Source organism: Pipistrellus hanaki (genome assembly GCF_964339955.1).
Source record: "Pipistrellus hanaki genome assembly, chromosome: 1".
Lineage (NCBI taxonomy): Eukaryota > Metazoa > Chordata > Mammalia > Chiroptera > Vespertilionidae > Pipistrellus > Pipistrellus hanaki.
In genome coordinates this window covers 143668668-143690542 of record NC_140503.1, presented here as the reverse complement: position 1 = coordinate 143690542, position 21875 = coordinate 143668668, and the positions used below count along the sequence as shown (strand labels likewise).

The 21875-nt window shown below is 42.9% G+C and overlaps 1 long non-coding RNA gene across 1 annotated transcript in view; it reads right to left on the bottom strand.

Annotated features, from left to right (window-relative positions):
• Positions 1-5662: 5662 nt before the first annotated feature.
• The window catches only part of LOC311617055, a 316342-nt gene continuing 300129 nt past the window's right edge, over positions 5663-21875 (bottom strand). Inside the window, exon 2 of the long non-coding RNA XR_014794042.1 lies at positions 5663-5726. This is a non-coding gene — a long non-coding RNA (uncharacterized lncRNA). The remainder of the gene's footprint in view (positions 5727-21875) is intronic.

Genomic DNA, 21875 nt, shown 5'->3' with positions numbered 1-21875 from the left:
TTCCTCTTTGATAACCTGTTGCTTGTGAACTGGTGGGAGCTGGTGTAGACTAGAAAGCCAGGGTATTTCTGAAACGAGGGTAATTGTTTCTAGAGCATTACCCTCAGACACTGGCCAATGTTCTTAGAAATATTAACCAGAGTTTCCAGGCGGTGAGGGTGCTGCTTAAGATTATGTTTTTGCTTCTTATTTGTGCAGATTAGGAATAAAACCTGAGATGTGCCTTGACTTTCATTCTGTTCTACATTTCAAAATCAATTAAACAGAAAACTAAAATGAATGAATGTGAGGTGGCTGCCTTTCGTGTGTGTTGTGCATTTTTTTATTGTTGCCATTAAGGTCTTCATGGCTTCATTAGTCTTAGTGAATAAAAATTTCAAGGCACAAGTTATTGGATACTAGAATTCTTCTAATTGGAAACCTTTAAAAAATATAGATCAGCATCTTATACTTTATAACAGTCATTTACATACAAATTTCATGCTTATAGTTCAAAAGGCAAATAGCTGCAAAGAATGTAAGAAATCATAATCAACTATATTCAATATAGCTAATGCTTTGGCCCTGTTATCTATTTTTTTATTTTAGAAGAAAACTGTGTCACCTGATGTTTAGAAGCTGGAGAGTTGGAGTCTGCATGTAGTTGCACATATCTGAGCTTCAAGAGAACAAACATGGGAACGGGATCCAGGTCAAGTTGGACAAACGCAGTCATTCATTGCTGGTGTCCCATTGATGGTGAAGAACAAACTCCCCAAGTTTTCAAAACCAGTGCTCACTGTCTGAGTTTCCATCAACTGAACTTGCTTTCTAGGGCAGGTGTGTTTTAGGCAGTGACGATTCCGTGTTTGTTTCTGTGTCACGTGAGTCAGCACTCACGGAAAAGCTGAAGTGTTTCAGGAAACATCCCAGAGGCAGGGGAGGGCTGGTTGTCTAATCAGAGGTTGAGGCCTGTTTGTGGCTGTGTATCAAACATTTCCAGGCCTAGGAAGTCAGAATTTCCCTTATACCTCCAGGATTGCAAGCAAAAGTCAGCTTGGGTTCCTATGTCCCGTGATTGGAAAACTGGCTCAGTGTTCATGGCCCCTCCACCTCCATCTACCTCCTGAGAGCACGCACCTTCACCTTTGTTTTCTCTATAAACACTTAATGGAGATGACAGTTAATTAGAGGAAATTATTTTAGAAGTTAAAGGTCTCATTTCTCTCAAGCCCTGTTACTGTTACTCAGAAGTAACAGTTAGCAGGGAATAAGGAGAACAGAGAAATATGTTAAACCACCATGGGAAAGCAATCCAGAACGTGGGAAGCTACTGACCAATCAAGTTGGTTTTCTCAACAAATCCTATATAATAAAAGGCTAATATGCAAATTGTCCCCTTGACCAGGAGTTTAACCAGGGAGCGGGGGATGGCCGGCCAACCTCCCATATTCCTAATGGCCTGGATCAGGGTGGGCTGGCTGGATCTCACCCATGCACGAATTCGTGCACTGGACATCTAGTAAATCATAAGGGGAAAAAAAGAAAAGCAAAAGTCAATTAAAATGGACTTTAGAGAATATTAACTAAATGTAATTTATGGACCTTTCTTATTTGTATCCTAATTTAAATGTGAAAATTATAAACAATAGGATAGTTAGAGAAATTTGAATATTGTCTAGATATTTGATTATACTAAACAACTATTATTAATTTTATATATAAAAAAAGTCCAATTTTGCTCTGTTTGACTTGGTGGATAGAGTGTTGGCCTGCAGACTGAAAGGTCCCAGGTTTGATTTCAGTTGGGGGCACATGCCCAGGTTGCAAGCTCAACCCCCAGTGGGGGCTGTCCAGGAGGCAGCTGATCAAAGAGTTCAATTTTTCCAAGGCACTATAGACTACATTGTTTTAGATGAGAAAAAACAAACAAACAAACAAAAAAAAAAACAACAACACATGAATGAACATGTGGGTTATGTACTGAATTGTATCCCCCACAAATTCACATGTTGAAATTCTAATACCAAAGACTATATATAGACAGGGCCTTTAGGGAGGTAAACTTAAATGAGATCTATGATGGGGCCCTGGTGCCTCTCCCTTTTTAATATACCAGTATCTAAAAAGGGAGAGACACCAGAGCTGTTTCTGCCAATGAGTGCATACAGGGTAAGGCCATATGAGGATGTACGGAAATGGTGGTCATCTGTAAGCCAGGAAGAGAGGACCCACCATAAACTGAATTTTTTTTTTTTTGGCATTTTGACTTTGAACAGTGAGAAAATGAATTTTCCTCTAAGACAGTGAGAAAATAAATCTCTGTTGTTTAAGTTCCCAACCTGTGACATGTCATCATAGCAGTATGAGCAGACTTATGCACCACATTATCCTTTTCAATAAGTCACCATCTCCCACGTGCTATTTCTGATGCTCATGCCCCAGTTAGTGTACAGGGTTTATTTTCTTAAGTTAAATGATACTAATCACTGAATCCCATTAACAAATATGAGAACTCACTGTGTGCCAGGAATTAGTCTAGATGCAGGGCTATGGACTGATGAGACAATACCCTTGCCCTTAGGGAATTTATATCCTAGTGGGGAAGTAAGAAAATGGCACAGATGAGGAAACTTGGGTGCCCAAAGCAAGATACGTTTCACACTAGAGGTTCTTTCCATTCAGTTAAAGGAACAAATCAATGAACATCTTTATGGACATGTTAACCAAGAACATAACCTAGAAGAAGAAAATTTTTATCTTCCCCTTTTAAATATGGCCAAAAGTTAACACAAATCTAAGTTAAATGAGATTCACAGTCAATGAAAAGCTAAATCAAACGGTTTCATAAAAAATTGTTCAAGCAGGAGGGGGGAAATGGTGGCCGAATAGGCAAACGTGTCCTGGGCCTTGTCCTGGAGCAGATAGAAGGAGCAACTAAATTAAATAACATCCACCTGGAATTAGTGAATTAGACACAGCTGGTGAGACAATTTGCAGCTGGGAAGGGCAATGGAAACCTGGAGAACTGTAGGACCGGGGATCTGGGCTGGAGAGAGATGCACGACCACCAAGCCCAGAGGGTCAGAAGGAAGCTGCACTGCACCAAGTCTGAGTCTTTTGGAGACAGGCATAACATCTGACTGTGGAAAGGAAGGCCACAGGGCTGCTGATGGTTGGGGAATCTAGATCTAAGTCCACAGCTGCGAGAGGCTGTGCCCAGAAAGGCAGCCTGAAGAGCTTCCCAAGCCACATGGTGCCAGGGGGAGAGAAACTCACAGTTGCATGGTTGTTTTGCCTCTGTTTTATCTTTGTTTTTATTTGCTAAACCCCATTCATAGGACCTTTTAATTACAAACCCGAGGCAGCAGTGCAGGTAGAGGTGCAGATTTGTGGAGTCTGGGGAGAGGCTGTGGAGGAGAATAGGGCACTGAGACATTCATGACCCTCCAAACCTAAGCAGCCATTTTTGTCTTGAAGAGCCAGCCCCACCCAGCAGCCTCAAGGCAGCTAATACAGCCACACCCAGCCTACACCTTGAGCATCAAAAAGGAAACAGACTCTGAATAGCCCCAAAGAACCCTCAGGGACTGAGTTCGGTCCCAGAAAGTGATACAACACCATCCCCACCTAAAGCCCTGTCAGAAATAGACACTTAATCTTGAGTGATTAAGATTGACAGGGCAGACAGGCAAAGCACAGATTGGTCCCACCTGCTGGTAGCCAAGGCTGTGGAGACAGACACAAACAAAAGGAGTGGTGTGCCAAAACCAGTTTGGCTCAGTGGATAAAGCATCGGCCTGCAGACTGAAGGGTCCCAGATTCAATTCTGGTCAAGGGCATGTACCTTGGTTGCGGGCACATCCCCAGTAGGAGGTGTGCAAGAGGCAGCAGATTGATGATTCTCTCTCATTGATGTTTCTAACTCTCTATCCCTCTCTCTTCCTCTCTGTAAAAATTCAATAAAATATATTTAAAAAAAAAAAAAAAAAGAGTGGTGGATGGCTTGGAACTTCAACATGGGGTTGACTACCTGACAGGAAACTGAGAAATGGCAGACAGAAGAGTGGGGTCTTAAACCAGCCTCCACGTGGCATTAAAACTCAGCTGAAGTGAATGACACCTCACTTTTTATTTTTTATCTGTTATTTAAAATTTTTTAAACTTATTTTTTAAAATCTTTTTTTGTATCTTTTCTTCATTCTATTTTTATTTTTATTGTTATTTTATTTTATCTTATTTTTTTCTTTTCTTATTTTCTTCCATTATTTTCTTCCTTATTTCTCACTTTTTCATCCAGTTTTCCCTTCTCCTGTCCCTGTGTTTTTTCCATTCCTTTCTTTTTACTCCTTGTTAAAATTTTATCTTCTTTATCTGCTTTATGGATGAGTTTTTATTATTGTAGTCTCTGTTTGCTTACTTATATTTCTAATTTCCTCTCCACTGCAACAAGTCCATGCACCATTCTCTTTTATTTCTTTGCTAGTCAAATTTTTATGCTTTTTATATTTTTTCTTTGCTCTCTTGCTCTCGTCTTCTCTTAATTGTTTAATTATTTTTACTCACTAAACTCAAGCCTATCTGCTCTCTCCTCTATTCTCCTTTTCTAAAAATAAATGAATATATAAATTAAATAATTAAAAATTGTTTTATCTTTTATTTATTTTTCTTTTTTCTTTTCTTCTTATCCACTCATCCTTTTTCTACCTCCTCTATACTAAACCATGGCCCTTACCATATTCATTTAATCCCTTAACCTTTTTTTCTGTATATAAGCCCTGCCTCTACAGATTCTATTTTTCCCCACCCCTTTTCCTGGGTGTGTTTTTATTGTTGTTGTTGTTTGTTTATTTGTTTGCTCTGTGGCGTTTCCCCCTCCCCCCCCCCCCCCACATATTGTTTTCTTCTTTTTCTTTTCTTTCTCATCTTTTTCCCCCTCAATATCATTTTTGCTTTCTTTTCTCTCTCCCAATTCTCTTTTCTCTGGTGGTCATTTTTATTTGGGTTATTGGTGTTGTAGTACATTTGTGTTTTTTTTCCCTTTGTGTTATGTTTTATCTAGTTGTACTTTGTGCTGTTAGGTAAACATGGTAAAGAGCGAGCCACATAACCAGACACCCTGAAAGGAGACTCCATCCACGAATGGAACATTAATATTCAAGACTCAATTACTATATTAGAGAACTCAAATATCCCAAGTAGGGGGCATCCCTAAATGACCCAGCCCAGAAGACCTGAAAGATTGCAACACTGGGTTCCATGAAACATCTACAATATAAGACAAATTCAAAAAATCTGGGTGGCATAGCAGTTTGATCTAATACATAGAAAGAATCACAAAGGAACAGAAAAAATGGGAAGACAAAGAAACAAGCCCCATACAAAAAAGGAGGAATCACCAGAAAAGGAAATAAACAAAATGGAGACAAGAAGTTTGTCAGAGAATGAATTCAGAGCAATGGTTATAAGGATGCTGAAAAGGATGGAAGACAAATTCAACAACATTCAACAAAATTTTCAGGCCAATAGAAATGAAAAAAAAGTTGGGGTAGCAATAGTTATATCTGACAAAATAGACTTCAAAGTGAAGGCTATAACAAGAGATAAGAAAGGTCACTTCATAATATTAAAGAGAGCAATTCAACAAGGGGATATAACTCTAGTAAACATAAATGTGCCCAAATACATAAAAAAAAAAAAAAAAAAAAAAAAAAAAAAAAAAAAAAAAAAAAAAAAAAAAAAAAAAACTTCTGGAAGATATCAACAGAGAGAGTAACAACAATACAACCATATTAGGGGACTTTAATACCTCATTGACACCACTGGATAGATCCTCTAAACAAAAAATCAGCAAAGAAACAACAGTCTTAAATGACTCACTAGATCAGATGGAACTAATTGACATCTTCAGAACATTTCAGCTAAAAGCTAGAGAATATACATTCTTCTCAAGTAAACATGGAGCATTTACAAAGATAGACCACATACTGGGGCACAGGCAAAGTCTCTTCAAATTTGAGAAGATAGGAATCAGATCAAGCATCTTCTCAAACTACAGTGGCATAATATTAGAAATCAACTACAATAAAAACAATTTTAAAAATCAAGCACATGGAGGCTAAATAGCATGCTATTAAACAACTAGGGCCTGGTGCATGAAATTCGTGCACTGTGGGGGTGGGGAGGTTGTCCCTCAGCCCAGCCTGTACCCTCTCCAATCTGGGACCCCTTGGGGGACATCTCTCTCACAATTCGGGACTGCTGGCTCCCAATCACTTGTCTCCCTGCCCGCCTGATTGCACCTAAGGACTTCTTCCTGCCAGTCTAATCACCCACTAACCACTCTGCTGCCAGCCTGATCGATGCCTAACTGCTCCCCAGCCAGTTTGATTGCCTCCAACTGCCCCCCTGCAGGCCTGGTCCCCCCAACTGCCCTCCCTTTCCTGCAGGTCAGATCATCCCCAACTGCCCTCCCCTTCAGGCCTGGTCACCCCTAACAGCCCTTCCCTGGCAGCCATCTTGTAACCACATGGGGGTGGCCATCTTGTGCAAGGGTGTGATGGTCAATTTGCATATTATTTATCTATTATATAGGATGATTGGTTTACCAAAGAGAGATCAAAGAAGAAATAAAAAGCATCCTGGAAACACAACAATCCAAAAATCTATGAAACACACTGAATATAGTCCTGAGAAGGAAGTTCATAGCTCTATAGGCCTACCTCAAAAAAATAAGAAAAAGAAAGAAAAAATGATAACAAATTATCTAACCCTACAAGTTAAAGAATTAGAAGAGAGCAACAAGAAAAGCCCAGAGGGAAGAAATAATAGAGAACAGAGCAGAAATAAACTATATAGATACAACAACAACAAACAAACAAACAAACAAAAAACAATGCAAAAGATCAATAAGTCCCAGAGCTGGTTCTTTGAAAGGATAAACAAGATTGATGAACCTCTAGCCAGGCTCACCAAGAAACAAACAGAGAGGATCCAAATAAACAAAATCAGAAATGAAAGAGTTGAAGTAACAACCGACCCCACAGACATACAAAGGATTGTAAAAAAACACTATGAACAACTCTTCTCCAACAAACTGGGCAACCTAGATGAACTGGATATATTCCTAGAAAAATACAACCTTCAAAAACTCAATCAGGAAGAATAAGAAAACCTGAATAGGCCGATAACTATCAATGAAATTGAAACAGTAATCAAAATACTTCCAGCAAACAAAAGCCCTGGACTGGATGGCTTCACAGGGGAGTTTTATCAAACATTCAAAGAACTAAAATCAATCCTTCTCAGATTATTCCAAAAAATTCAAATGAAAGGCATACTTCCAAGCTCTCTCTATGAAGCCAACATTACCCTAATCTCAAAACCAGATAAAGATAATACAAAGAAAGAGAATTATAGGCCAATATCCGTGATGAACATAGATTCTAAATTCCTCAATAAAATTCTAGCAATTCAAATCCAGCATTACATTAGAAAGATCATACACCATGACCAAGTGGGATTTATTCCTAGGATGCAAGGCTGGTACAATATCTACAAATCAATAAACATGCTACATCACATAAACAAATTGAGAGATAAAAATCACAGAGTCATATCAATTGATGCAGAAAAAGCATTTGACAAAATCCAACACCTTTTCCTGATAAAAAACTCTCAGCAAAGTGGGAATAGAGCAATCATACATCAACATAATAAAAGCCTTATATGACAAACCTACATCGTACTCATTGGGCAAAAACTGAAACCTAAGAACAAACAGGGATGTTCACTTTCGCCACTCCTTTTCGACATAGTACTGGAAGTGCTAACATAGTGATCAGACAAGAAGAAGAAAAATAAAAGGCATCCAAATTGGAAAAGAAGAACTAAAACAGTCATTATTTGCAGATGACATGATATTGTACATAGAAAAACTCTAAAGACTCCATCAAAAAACTGCTAGACTTAATAAATTAATTTGGCAATGTAGCAAGATACAAAATTAACACCCAGAAATCTTTGGCTTTCTCATACACCAATAATGAACTCATGGAAAGAGAAATAATAAAAACAATCCCATTTACCACTGCACTAAAAAATTTAAGATACTTAGGAAAAAACTTAACTAAGGAGGTAAAAGAAGACTAGAGGACAATGGAAACTAAGGAGAAAGTAAACAAATGGGACTTCATCAAAATAAGCTTCTGCACAGCAAAAGAAACTCTCAATAAAACAACAAGAGAGTCCATTGCATGGGAGAACATATTTGCCAATGTTATCACTGATAAGGGTTTAATCTCCAAATTTTATAGGAAACTCATACAACTTAGCAAAAAGAAGATTTAAAAAATCCAATTTAAAAATGGGCAAAGGACATAAATAGACACTTTTTGAAAGAGGACATATAAAAGGATAAGATACATATTAAAACATGCTCAAAGTCACTAATCATCTGAGAGATGCAAATAAAAACGACAATGAGGTATCATTTCACACCTGTCAGAATTGCTATCATCAACAATTCTTCCAATGACAGGTGCTGGTGAGGATGTGAAGAAAAAGGAACCCTCAAGAAGTTAAAAACGGAACTCCCATTTGACCCCAGTAATCCCACTTCTAGGAATATATCCCAATAAATCAGAAACACCAATCAGAAAGAATATATGCATCCCTATGTTCATAGCAGCACAATTTACAATAGCTAAGATTTGGAAACAGCCTAAATGTTTCCATCAGAAGCTGAGTGGATAAAAAAACAGTGATACGTCTACACAATAGAATACTGTGCTGCTGTAAAAAAGAAAGAACATAACAGCATGGATGGACCTGGAGAGCATTATGCTAAGTGAAATAAGCCAGTTGGAGAAAGATAAACATCACATGATCTCACTCATTTGTGGAATATAATGAACAACATAAACTGATGAATAAAAACAGATCCAGAGACAGAGAAGTACTGAACAGACCATCCAATCTCAGAGGGAATGTTGGGGGTGGATGGTGCTAGGAAATCAACCAAAGGACTTGTATGCATGCATATAAACATAACTTATGGACACAGACAGTAGAGGGGTAACGACATGTGCTGGGGTTAGGGGTGCCCTTGGAGAGGTCAGTGGGGGAGGGAGGGAAGGAGACATATGTAATACTTTAAACAATAAAGAATTTAAATTAAAAGAAAATTGTCCCAGCAGCCCTGGCTGGTGTGGCTGAGAGGTTAGAGCATTGGCCTAAACACCAAAGGTTCACAGGTTTGATTACTGCTCAAGGACATGTACCTGCGTTTCAGGTTCACCCCCTGCCCCTGGCCCAGGCTGGTTCGGGAGGCAACTGGTTGCTGTGTCTCTTTCACATGGACATTTCTCTCTCTGTCTCTCCTCCTCCCTCCCTCCTTCCCACTCTCTCTCTCTCTAAAAGCAATGGGGAAAATACCCTCAGGTGAGGATTAACAAATCAAAAAGAAACTGTCCAAGCAATAAAAGAAGCTCTGCCGGAGGTTATGCAACTAACATCTTTTCAGACCAACACTGGAGAAGCAATCCAGCTCTCCCACATGACAGGCGTCCCTCTGGCAGCCACAACCTCCACACCAAAAACTCACTCTACAAATGTGCTGGTGGGTCAGACATCACATGACCATGGTAGCATCCTCAGGATGCCATGGTCAGAAATTCATCTTTGAAACACTGAGGCACAAAAACACAACCTGCAGGCCCTGCCTTAGACACAGAACTGTGGAGCAATTGAGCTACAATTGCCAAGATGACTTGCATCATCATTTCAGGGCCTGATGGAAAATAAAGTGCTAACAATGAGCCTTATTTGGGATCTTAAAAACAAAACAAAACAAAACTAAAAAACAACAACCAACCAACCAAACCCAAAACTGCATTCCATAAGTTCTAATAATTCCTAAGAAAAAGAGAGAAGGCAAGATTTTAACCAAACGTAGCCTTGTATGGAAATTCCCAGTGTCAAAGCCGGGCTTTTCAAATCCCTCCAAACCAAGAGACCCGGGATAGTCATGTGATCCACAGAAAATCTCTTTTGGCTGGTCAGTGTCAGAACTCGGCCCAACCAGCACAATGTGGCTGCTCACCCATCTGTTGGTGCTGCTCTCAGACCCATTCCCTGCCTGTCCTGTTCTCTGCTCTGCATCACGCAGGGGTCCTCAAACTTTTTAAAGTGGGGGCCAGATCACGGTCCCTCAGAGAGCTGGAGGGCTGGACTATATGAACTACTAATTCCTACTGTAACACCTCAGCTGCGCTCACTGCCCAAAAAACCTGGCGGGCCGGATCAGACTCCTCTGCGGGCCGCATGTGGCCCACGGGCCGTAGTTTGAAGACCCCTGATGGGCTTCTGTGCTCTGCAAACAACTCTTTTTCCTCTTCAGCATGAGGTGGGTAATGACTCTGAATTGCCTCCTTCTCCCTGTTTGCCTGTTGGGGTGTCCCATGGGACTATATTAACTAAACTCTATTGCCCACGTGACACAGAGCCTTCCACAGGACAGCGACCTGTACCCAACCAGAGCCTCTCTCCTGAGGAGCTGGACTTGAGACTCAGGATTAGCCGTGCAGTAGGATCAGGGGCAGAGAAAAACAGAGCATTAGAGGAGGGAGCCACAGAGTGGTTTCTCTCATGCGTAGTAACTGTGTTCTCTGTGGTATCTAATTTTGCAACTTCCACTTTGTTCTGCAAGATATTCTTGTAACCCTTCCTTCTTTATGTTCTTATGACATACTTGAGTGTATCTCTCTTCCCTATAAGGTGAAAGACCATCACCAAACCTAAAGTTCTCTCTCTAAAGATGCAAATACTGCAACTGTATTATGACTTAGACGTCTCCAAGCTATAAATGAGGAAGGAGACTTCAAACTTAAAAAAGAAAATGTTTTCTCTCTGTTCCAGTTTTAGGTAATACCATGAAATAGACCAGCTATAGCTTCTGGCTAGAATCAGGGATGGTGCAGTGTAGGAGTTCAGCCTGATGTATCTCTATACAGTCTTTCACTTTTAATCAATTTGTGTCTTTTAAAAATATATTTATATTTCAAATATATTTAAAATATAATTTTTCACAGAGAGGGAGAGAGAGGGGTAGAGAGTTGGAAACATTGATGAAAGAGAAACATCAATCAGCTGCCTCCTGCACATACTGGGGATGTGCCCCCTGACCGGAATCAAACCTGGGACCCTTCAGTCCATAGGCCGACACTCTATCCAGTGAGCCAAACCAGCCAGGGCTCAATTTGTGTCTTTATATTAAAGAGGGTTTCCTGCAGATAACATATAGTCACAGTTAACAAGCAATCTCTCTTTAAATTGGAGTGTTAGATAATTTAAATGTAATTTGCTTATAGATACGGCAGGCTTTAAATCCACCATATTGCTACTTGTTTTCTATTTCACCCATCTGTTCTTTGTCCCCTTTTCCTTTTTTAAAATCTGACTTATTTTAGATTAATTGAGTATTTTTATGGCTCCATTTTATCTCCTTCGATAGATTCTTAGTTATAACTCTTTGGTTTTCTTATTGTATGGAGTGTGTGTGTGTGTGTGTGTGTGTGTGTGTGTGTGGTTGCTTTAGAGTTTGTAGTATAGATTTTATCATAGTCTAACCTTAAGTAACATATCATTCACAGGAAGTATAAAAACACCAGAGGCCTGGTGGTACATGAAATTTATGCATGGGGGGGGGGGGGGAGGGAAGGGAGGGGTCCCTCAGCCCAGCCTGCACCTCTCCAATCCAGGATCCCTGGGGATCTGGCCTAAATTGGCAGTTGAACATCCCTCTTGCAATCTGGGACTACTGGCTCCTAACCACTCACCTGCCTGCCTGCCTGATCGCCCTTAACTATATCTGCCTCAGTCCATGCACCCCGGAATCAGCTGCCCTCCTCTGGCTGGTCACAGGCACCCAGGACTCCTGATTGCCCCTAACTGCTCCCCTGCCATCCTGATCGACCCTAACTGCTCTCCTGCATGTCTGATTACTGCTAACCGCCTCTGCCTCAGCGCCCACATCGGGGACCCAGGCTCCCTCCTCCAGCTGGCTGCAGGCAACTGGGACCTGGACTTCTCTCCCTCTGGCTAGCCACAGGCACCCAGGAGCTGGGGATCGCTCAGCCCAGTCTGCCCCCTCTCACAATCTGGGAGCCTTTAGGGGATGTCCTACTGACAGCTTAGACCTGTTCCCCCTAAGCTGCAGTTTGGCCTCCCTCTGCGGGAGGTGACTGGGCCAATCAGAGGAAGGCCCTACCCCCATCACCCCGCCACTGCTGCTGCCTCTGGCCTCCCTGTGCAGGAGGCATCCAGGCTAATCAGGGGAATGCATGCTCCCAACACCTCAGCCACTGCTCTGCTGCCACTGCTGGCTTCCAGGGCAGCAGCCTGCCCTTGGCCCTCGCAGCCCCTGCGGCTTTGTCCAGAAGGACACCCCGTCTAATTAGTATATTACCCTTTTATTAGTATAGATTACAAAAGGATACTTCCCATTTCCCTCCTCCTGCCTTTGTGCTAGTGCTGTCATATGTTTTTCTTCTACAAATGTTAAATACTCCATGATATATTATCTTTGATTTAAAGTCATCCATCTTTTAAAATATATTTTTAAAGGAGGAAAAGTATTTTATATTTTACCCAGTTATTTATCACTCAGTGCTTTGTTCTTCATTCTATAGATCCAGATTTCCATCTGGTATTGTTTCCCTTTGCAAGACATCATTAATATAGAGCAGGTCTGCCAATGATGAATTCTTTTAGCCTTTATATATATATTGGAAGTCTTCATTTTGCTTTTGTTTTCAGAAGACATTCTTTGGGCATAGAATTCTAGCTTACATGTATATTTTTTCCTTTCAATACTTCAAAGAAAATGTTCTCCTACCTTTTGTCTTACATTGTTTTCACTGACATTCTTCTCTTTGGCCTTCTATACATAATGTTTTTCCTTTTCCAGCTGATTTTAAGGTTTCGCTTTACCAGTTGTTTTAAGCAATTTCTGAAGTGCCTTAGTGTAGTTTTGTTTATGGTTTTTTTTTTGTGTTGTGTGTGTGTGTGTGTTTGTGTGTGTGTGTGTGTGTGTGTGTGTGTGTGTGTGTGTTGGATCTGTGAGTTTATAGGTTTCATTAAATTTGAAAAATTTGTTTACTATTTCTTTAAATATTTTTTCTGCTTCTTTTTTTTTGGGTGGATCTCCAATTATAGGTAATATCAGGCCTCTTCAAATTGTTATTGTCCTTTTAAATTTTTTCCTTGCTATCTTTCATTTTAGAAAATTTGGTTGTATTCAAAGTTATAAATTTTTTACTACACAATGTCTAATATGCTTTTACATAATAACATATCATTTTAGATATACTTGTCATAGCTAGAAATTCACTTTGGGTCTTTTTTTTTTTTTTATATCTCCCATATCTCTTATTAACATGCCCATGTGTTATTCAACATATGGAATATAGTACTAACTATTTTAAGTTCCTTCTGTACAGATTATATCTTTGTTTCTGGGTCAGTTTTAAGTCCTGATATTTCTATTCATTGGGACTCATAAATTCTGTTTTGTATGTCTGGTAATTTTTGGGGGGGATGCCTAAAATTGTGGTTTACCTTTTTATGGGTACCGAATATTTTTGTATTCCTTTTTATATTTTTTGAGCTTTGTTCTAGAACTTAGTTATTTAGAAAGAATCTAATACTTCCGAGGCTTGCTTTTAAGTTTGCTAGGTGGTAACCAGACCAGCTTTTCATCTAGGGATAATTTTGCTCTACTATTGAGGTAACAACTTTCTGAGCACTCTGCTTCATGCCCCATTTGTTATGAGGTTTTTCCACTGGTTCACTGACAGAACTTAATTTAAAATATGAAACAGAGAACTGCCTGGGTTAGTGTGGTTCAGCTGGCTGGACTGTCATCCCACACATAGAGGGTTGTGGGTCTGATTCCCAATCAGGGCACATACCTACCGTATTTTCCGGCGTATAAGACGACCCCCCTAATTTTACAGTTAAAACATAGGTTTGGGCCTATATTCACTGTATAAGACTACCCCCCACTTTCGAGGCAAAACCAGTTCTTTTTTTTAATAGACCGCCTCTCTGACTGGCCAATCTGAGCAGGCTTCTTTTCCGTTTCAAAAGTCGTCTTATAAGCCAGAAAATATGGTAGGTTTTGGGTTCTGGTTCAATTTCTGGTTGAGACATGTATGAGAGGCAATCATTCGATGTTTCTCTCTCACATTGATTTTTTTTTTCCTCTCTCTCTCTCCCTCTCCTTCCCTCTCTATAAAATCAATTTAAAAAATAATAAAATAAAATATGAAACAGAGAACAGTACAGAGTACAGAATTAAGATCTAGGAAGTACAATGACTGATGAGTATCTGAAGTTTAACCTAAATTAGATGATTGAATCCTCACCAGATGGGATTACTGCCTCTATTTTATGGAGAAACTGATCTTCGAAGAGGTCCAGTGGTTTACCCTGTGAAGTCAGTGAGTGTGCAGCTGGGAGCTGAAACCCCCCTGGCTAATGCTGGAGCCCAGGCCCTTCCTACGACCCCGCAAGGCCTCCCATGCAAACAGTTAGTTTAAAGGGTAGGAATCATGGCCTCTTCTGGGCTCAGGCCACACTTAGTCAGGTCAAGATTTCTGTCCCAAGGATGGACTAGACGATTTTCCACCAAATGGAATGAGGGAAGCTATACCTGGAAATATCCATTACTTGATAACTATTTCCACTATTAGTCTGAAAACAAAGGAGATGTTGTATTTTTCATCACTGGGTTCTATTAGATCATGTGTAAGTAAACTATGATTAAGGTTAATGAGGAAAAGAAACATGGGAAGGAAACCTAGTGCAGTCATTAGCTTTACTACTGAAATAGGAGTTTTAGGGGAATATAGGCAGGTTTAGGGGTTTTTTAGAATTGGGGTCCATGGAAAACATATAGGGCTACAGACAGGGAGAAGGTACATTTCCATAACACAAGGAAGCCAGGTGCAGTTAAGACAAGGGAGCAGCAACAGGTATATTTCCATAGGACAAGGGAACTGGAAGTAGCCAAAAAAAAGTTCTGTATTTACAAAATACAGAAGAAGGAAGAAAGCCCAGAAGGAATAGGAGGACAATGAGGGAGGTGGGAGGGGCCTCAGGAATCACTATAGCAACCAATTAGAAAGGGAATATTGACCAATCAGAGGAGCTATCAAGACACAAGAACTACAACAGCCTTTATGGAAATGGGAAGGGAAGTCAACGGGACTCTTTTCCTCTCCCCATGTGGAAGTTTGTGTGTGAGAATCTTTCCTCTCCCCACGTGGGCGTCTTTACTTATTTTTCAATAAATCTCCACCTTTGCTATACCACCTTCTGTCCATGGATTCATTCTTCAAATCCGGCAAACAAAGAACCTGGGTTTCAGTCCAAAAACTTTGTTTTAACTACTATTGACACCAGGCCAGAAAGGCTTTCAACTTAGCAGCGGCGCATCCACCAGTTTAAGTAAAGGCTTGCAAATTCAGAAACGCCTCTGCTCCTACCTCCCCCACCAGCCACCTCTGTCCCCGAGCTGCCAGATTAGGGAGGCCCTATGCTAGGCAGGAGGGGTCCCCGGGAATGGCCATCTCTCTGTCAACAATGAGCCCGCTTATTCTTACTATCCTGTCTTTTAGGCCCTCTGTAAAAGGGAAAGCCGTTTATCATCCATCCCAACACCTCAGAATCAAGTGGCAGTGACATGGATACGGGAGGATAAGAGGGCTCATTCAAGGTGAAACGGATGATACCTTGGGGCTTATCACCCAGCACAGGGGAGGAAGGAAGGGGAGGAAGGAAGGGGACACAGGGACGATGGAGCCGTGCCCCCACAAAGGGGCATGGCTGAGGGTGCCAGTGGCCTTGCCTACCCAGAACACCAAAGAAGCCATTGTTACCAGCTATTTTGGCCTCAACTGGAGACACCTGATCCCAGTTTAGAAATGTATTTCCACGGCAGAACTGAAGCAGTCGTCTGTCCCGACACAGTGGAGCCCGGAGAGCATGGCCCTGCCAGTCTGTGCCTGGGACCCGGAGTCTCTGACACACACACAGGGTGACCCCCCTGGGTGGCCTCCATGGCTGTCCTCAGGAGTTCACGGTGCGATTCCCAATGCCACGGCCCACTTTTCCCTCCCTCTGCCTCGTTTCACCGAGTCCCTTTTCCAGCACGAGGTCCCCTCATGGAAACGACTGGAGGGCAGATGCCAGGGAGGGGATGGTTTGCTCTTGCTTCTCCGGAAGGTGGGCAATTGGACAGGGCTCTTCGGAAAGGGGCAGGTCCTTGGGGCTGACTTGCCTGGAGTCAGGGCTCTAAGCGGATCCTGGCATGCCACAAGAGCTGTGTTTTGGCTTTCCTGCTCCCTGGGGTAGGATGTTCGGTTGCAAGTTGGTGAGGGAAGATAGGCGAGGTGAGGTTTGTATTACAGGACCCAGTGGCACAGAGCCACACGGGACAGGAGCGAGTGGGCACGGAGCCCGGAGCCCTGTCAGGAATCTTAGTGCCTTTGTCTCTGCGGGTCTGATCCCCCGCCGCCCTGGGGGCGGTGCCACGCTCCCTGGGAACCAGTGCGGATGCCTGGAGAGTTAGCCTCTAAGCCGAGGGAGTCTGGGGTGAATTAGTGTAACACATGATACTCTCCAGAGTTAATTTTCTAGAAAAGCTTTCTGGAGAAGGAAATTCCCAGAGACCCGGTAGCTTAAAAAGTAACAATATTAAAAAAGAAGCCGAAACCGGTTTGGCTCAGTGGATAGAGCGTCGGCCTGTGGACTGGGGGGTCCCAGGTTCGATTCCGGACGAGGGCATATACCTGGGTTGCGAGCACATCCCCAGTAGGGGGTGTGCAGGAGGCAGCTGGTCGATGTCTCTCTCTCATAGATGCTTCTAGCTCTCTATCCCTCTCCTTCCTCTCTATAGATAATCAATAAAATATATATATTTTTAAAAAGAAGAAGAAAAAAGTAACAATAGTCATGTTAAGCTGACATCCCGGGAAGAAGGCGGCCCTGTGAGATGAGCTGCGCTTTAGTGTGGCTCCAGCCCAGCCCTGCCCACAGCTTCCCCACAGCCTGGGCAGCCCCAGCCAAAGCCATCACCAGTGCTTTCTGTAAGGTTTGAGGAGCAGGAAACTGACCACCAAGGAGTTTTAATGTAAAGTTTATTCCCCAGTAATGAACGGGACTCATTACGGAGGTAGAAATCAGAATTGAAGGAGTTGGGAGGGGGGATGGACCCAGCCGGGCTGCCATCTGGACATGGAGGATCAGCAGCACGTGGCTGGTCTGGGGGTCCTTTTAAGGGGAGGAACAGGAGAGGGTTGGACCCAGGGCAGAACAGGAAGGGGTGGGCTCCAGGACACTTTGGCAGGCTCTGATTGATGGCTCAATGTCTTGGAGATGTCTCTGTGACAGATGCCAGCAATGTCATAACTCCGCCCACCAGCTGGGAGGAGGAAGAACCTTGTACTTTCCTTCAGTGACACGGAAGGGTGCCAAGGACAATTCCCCCACTCTGGGCTTTCCTGCCTTTACCACGAGAGGGTAAACAATAGGGGGGGAAAGGGAGAGGCCATGGTTTTAAAAGTTATGAACTTCAAAGGAGGAGGAATAAGTACGACCACAGGAAAAGTGGTCAGAAATGTGATACCCTTTCCGTGAGAGCCCGGGACACCCCAGCCTGCCAAACCACCGTATCCCAGGAGGCACTGCTGGGGCCGGAGCTTCCAGAAATCTTTGAATGGCTCATTTATTTTCCTGGGGCTGAAGTGGATGGGGTAATTGTCAGGGGAGGCTGATACCCCAGCTAGCGGCCTTCACTGTCAGCCATGAATTACCCTCAGTCATTATCCAGCGCAGTGTGCCAGCCAGAGCGGCGTGTGCGTGTCTGAGCGTGTGTGTGTGTGTGTGTGTGTGTGTGTGTGAGAGAGAGAGAGAGAGAGAGAGAGAGAGAGAGAGAGAGAGAGAGAGAGAGCGCTGTGGGTGGGGAGTAAGATGAAGGATGGCCCTTCTGTGCTTTTAAATCCAGGTCAGTATTTTTCCTCGCTTAGTGTTTAAACCACAGAGTCGTCCAAGAGTCATGAAGGCATCAAAGTTTTCTCTGAGCTCAACCCTGTGCTAAGGATGAATTTCCGTTCCCCCTGGAACACGAGCTTCCCCAGGCCTCGGCAGCCTCACAGGATTAGATTAAGGGGAATAGTCTAAATATGGCAGCCTTTCCTCCCCAGGGCCCGGAGACTCCAGCTCCATTCAATTCTCACTCACTTCTGCATATTCCTCAGGAGTTCTCTGAGCAATGGCCCTTTGGTCAGGGTACCCTGGCTGGGGACTGAGAAGCCCCTGAGGGTGGCTGTGCCTCTCCCCACCTCTGAACAGCGCCCCTGGTCTCCTCCACAGTGCACATGTGGTGCCAGGCGTCTTGCCTTCTGCCTTCTTCCAGCAGCCAGGCCAGCAGGAGGCCTCCGGTCCCACCCCCGCCCCCATTCTGTCACGTTTGCCTCCTTGGGCAAAAACCTCAAGCAAGGACACAGTTTGAGGTTTACAGTGCTTTCAAGGATGAACTAACAATGAGGTGTAAAGCTCTCCTCTGGTCAATTAACAATAAGAAGTGTAAAAACAGCTACCCTTACTTTCATGTGTTCTCTGTGCTAAGTACTATATGTCTTATAAGCATTTTCATCTTCACACCTCATACCTCACCTGTAAAGCAGGCACGGATCAATGCTGTTTAACAGATAAGGAGGCTGAGGCAGAACAATTTGTCCAATGTCAAGTATTCCGCAAGTGGTGAAGTGTTTCATTGGCGGCGGAAGCCCCCACCTTGAGAAGTGGTCTGGTTAGGGGGAGCCCTGGCTCACAGGGAAGTGCAGAACATCTGTAGCCTGTGCAGCACAGTTATGTCACTATTCCCTTTTAAAATTCCTTTGTTTGTGCTAACTCTTCTACCAGGACCGTGCACCGTCTCTTTAAAATGATCATCCACTGCATATCCCAGAGTGCAGTCGCATACCTGGGATTTAATCATTGTTGATTGATGCCTTTTTTATGTTGTGAACAGTGATTCTCTTCATTCATTCAGTAAACACCCACTGAAGCCCACTTCTGTGCTGACAGTGTGCTGGTTTCTATGAGGACTAGGGAGATGAAAATGCTACTCATCCTGCCTTCAAAGGAGTCTAGGGAGGGGAAAGAGTCATAGGCTTAGGGAAGAGGAATCCCTCTCACATTTTGCCTGCTCTCCTTCCTTGTTCCACCTTACAAATGGAGATAATGCTAATAATGACCACACGTGGGTGGCCATTTTGTGCGTTGGATTGGTCTGGTTCTTGAGCATTGTTTTTGGGCCACACTTACTATATTGGGCAGGAATGATGGTTTATTTTATGTGTCAACTTGACTAGGCCACAGAGGGCTCAGATAATTGGTCCAGCACTGTCCTGGGTGTGTCTGTGAGGGTGTTTCTGGATGAATTAACATTTGAATTGGTAGTTTGACTGAAGCAGATTGCCCTCCCCTGTGTGGGTAGGCCAGATCCAATCTGCTGATGGCCTGATTAGAACAAAAAGGTTGACCATCCACCAAGTAAGAGAGAATTCTTCCTTCTTAATGACTTTCAAAAATGGGACATCAGCCTTTTCCTGCCTTTGAACTTGAACAGAGATATTAGTTCTTTTTGGGTCTCGAACTTGCTGGCCTTCTGACTAGAATTACCACATTAGTTCTACAGTTCTATTGGGACTCCAGCTTGCCACCTCACCCTGCAGATCTTGGGACTTGCCAGCCTTTGTAATTGTGTGAGCCAGTTCCTTATAATACTACTAGTGGCCCGGTGCATGAAATTTGTGCACATTAAAAGAGAATTAATTAGAGGAAGTATTTTAATATTGCTATTTGCCCTTTCTCTATAATAGAAGTGTCAGAGATGAAAGAAAATTAGTAAAATGTATATGAAAATCTACCTCCTATCAGATTCTGAGGCGTGCCCTGGGACCTAGAGTCAAGTCCCCACTCACCACCCACATGTGCTTTGAAAACACAGGAGACCCAGACCTGGCTGGCCCCAACCCCATTGAGTGGGACCTAGATCCGGCTGGCCCCACCCCTGTCAAACCCCTTTGTGGGGGTCACAGCCTCAGGTCCCCCATTAATCCCAGCTGATCGAGGGGCCTGAGGTTCCCCATCAAGTCCCGCCAGGTGGGGGGCATGGCCTGAGGTCCCCTGGCCTGGCGCTGGGGCGAGGGTTGCAGCATGAGATTTCCTGGCACTGAGGCAGAGGGCGTGGCCTAAGGTCCTCCATCAAGCCCTGCCAGGTGGAGGGTACAGCCTGAAGTCTCCCATTAAGCACATGGGGCAATGGGTGCGGCCTAAGTTCCTTCACCCTGGCCAGGGGCTATGCAGCATCAGGTCCTTGGTGTTTGGTTCTGATGTTATGGCATCCTGACTAATTTGCATATTCTTCTATTAGATAGATAGATAGATAGATAGATAGATAGATAGATAGATAGATTCTGTTTCTCTAGAGAACTCTGGCTAATCCACCAAGATTCCTGTGGTTTAAGAGGTTAGCTCTTCTCATACTTACATTGCAAGTGTTACCGTTGGTATGCTGAAATCAAGCCCCTTTAGTTATCTGGGCATTTATTGTTGTGATGGTTGCTCTTTTCTCTTTATAAGCTAAGCTAAGCTAAGCTACCTGATCTTTTTTTTTTTTTTTTTTAATATATTTTATTGATTTTTTTACAGGGAGAAAGAGAGAGGGATAGAGAGCTAGAAACATCGATGAGAGAGAAACATCAACCAACTGCCTCCTGCACACACACACACACACACACACACACACACACACACACCCGCCCCACAGGGGATGTGACCGCAATCAATGTTCATGCCCTTGACCAGAATCGAACCTGGGATGTTTCAGTCTGCAGACCGACGCTCTATCCACTGAGCCAAACCGGTTTTGGTAAAGCTAACTGATCTTTTGTTTTAGGTCCCATACCATATGATAAATTAGAAAATGAATTCCAAGATTTAGACTCTGCCACAAGCCGGAGTCTAAGCTCTGGGTTCTAATTCAGGTTTATGAAAGCTCTGAATTGGGGAATAATGTTCACTGTTTCAGCCATAAATTGGTACTTGTTTTGCACTTGCTCTTTTCCCTGGTGTGTAAATTTCATTTGGAAGCTTGGTAGAGAGGAGTTGTGATTGGCAGGGATTTTTAGGTCTCTGCTTTTATAATACCCTCCTCCCCCAAAAAACAAACAAACAAACAAACAAACAAACAAAAAACTACCAAAACTTGACATAGCTCACTGGCTACATCACAGACACAGAACAAAGTGTGATCATTGAAGCAAAGCCATCGACCATGGGACCCCAGGAAAGCATACTTTTGACTTGATGGTGAAAAAGGAATTTTTAGGAGTGAAAAAGGCAGGTATAGAGAATTTTTACAATTAAAGGGGTCCATGGAGTAACACAGAGCTACAAAGGTTACATTTCCATAAGACAAGGGAATTGGAAGAGGCAGCAGTTACATTTCCATAAGACAAGGAAGGTGGGAGAGGCAGCAGTTACATTTCCTTAAGATAAGGGAACTGGGGGTAGCCAAAGGTCTACAGTATATTTACAAAATAAAGAAGGAGGGCCTCATATGTCCCATGTGAGGTTTGACCTTTGAACTAAGGAGTTGCTCTAGTGACCAAACCAAAGGGGCATAGTGATCAATCAGAGGGGATATCAAGGCACCGGGATCTGCAGCCTTTACAAACCATGGAAAAAGGAACTCGGTGGGACTCTTTCCCCCTCCCCACGTGGGAGTCTGTACTTGTTCTTCAATAAATTTCCACCTTTGCTAT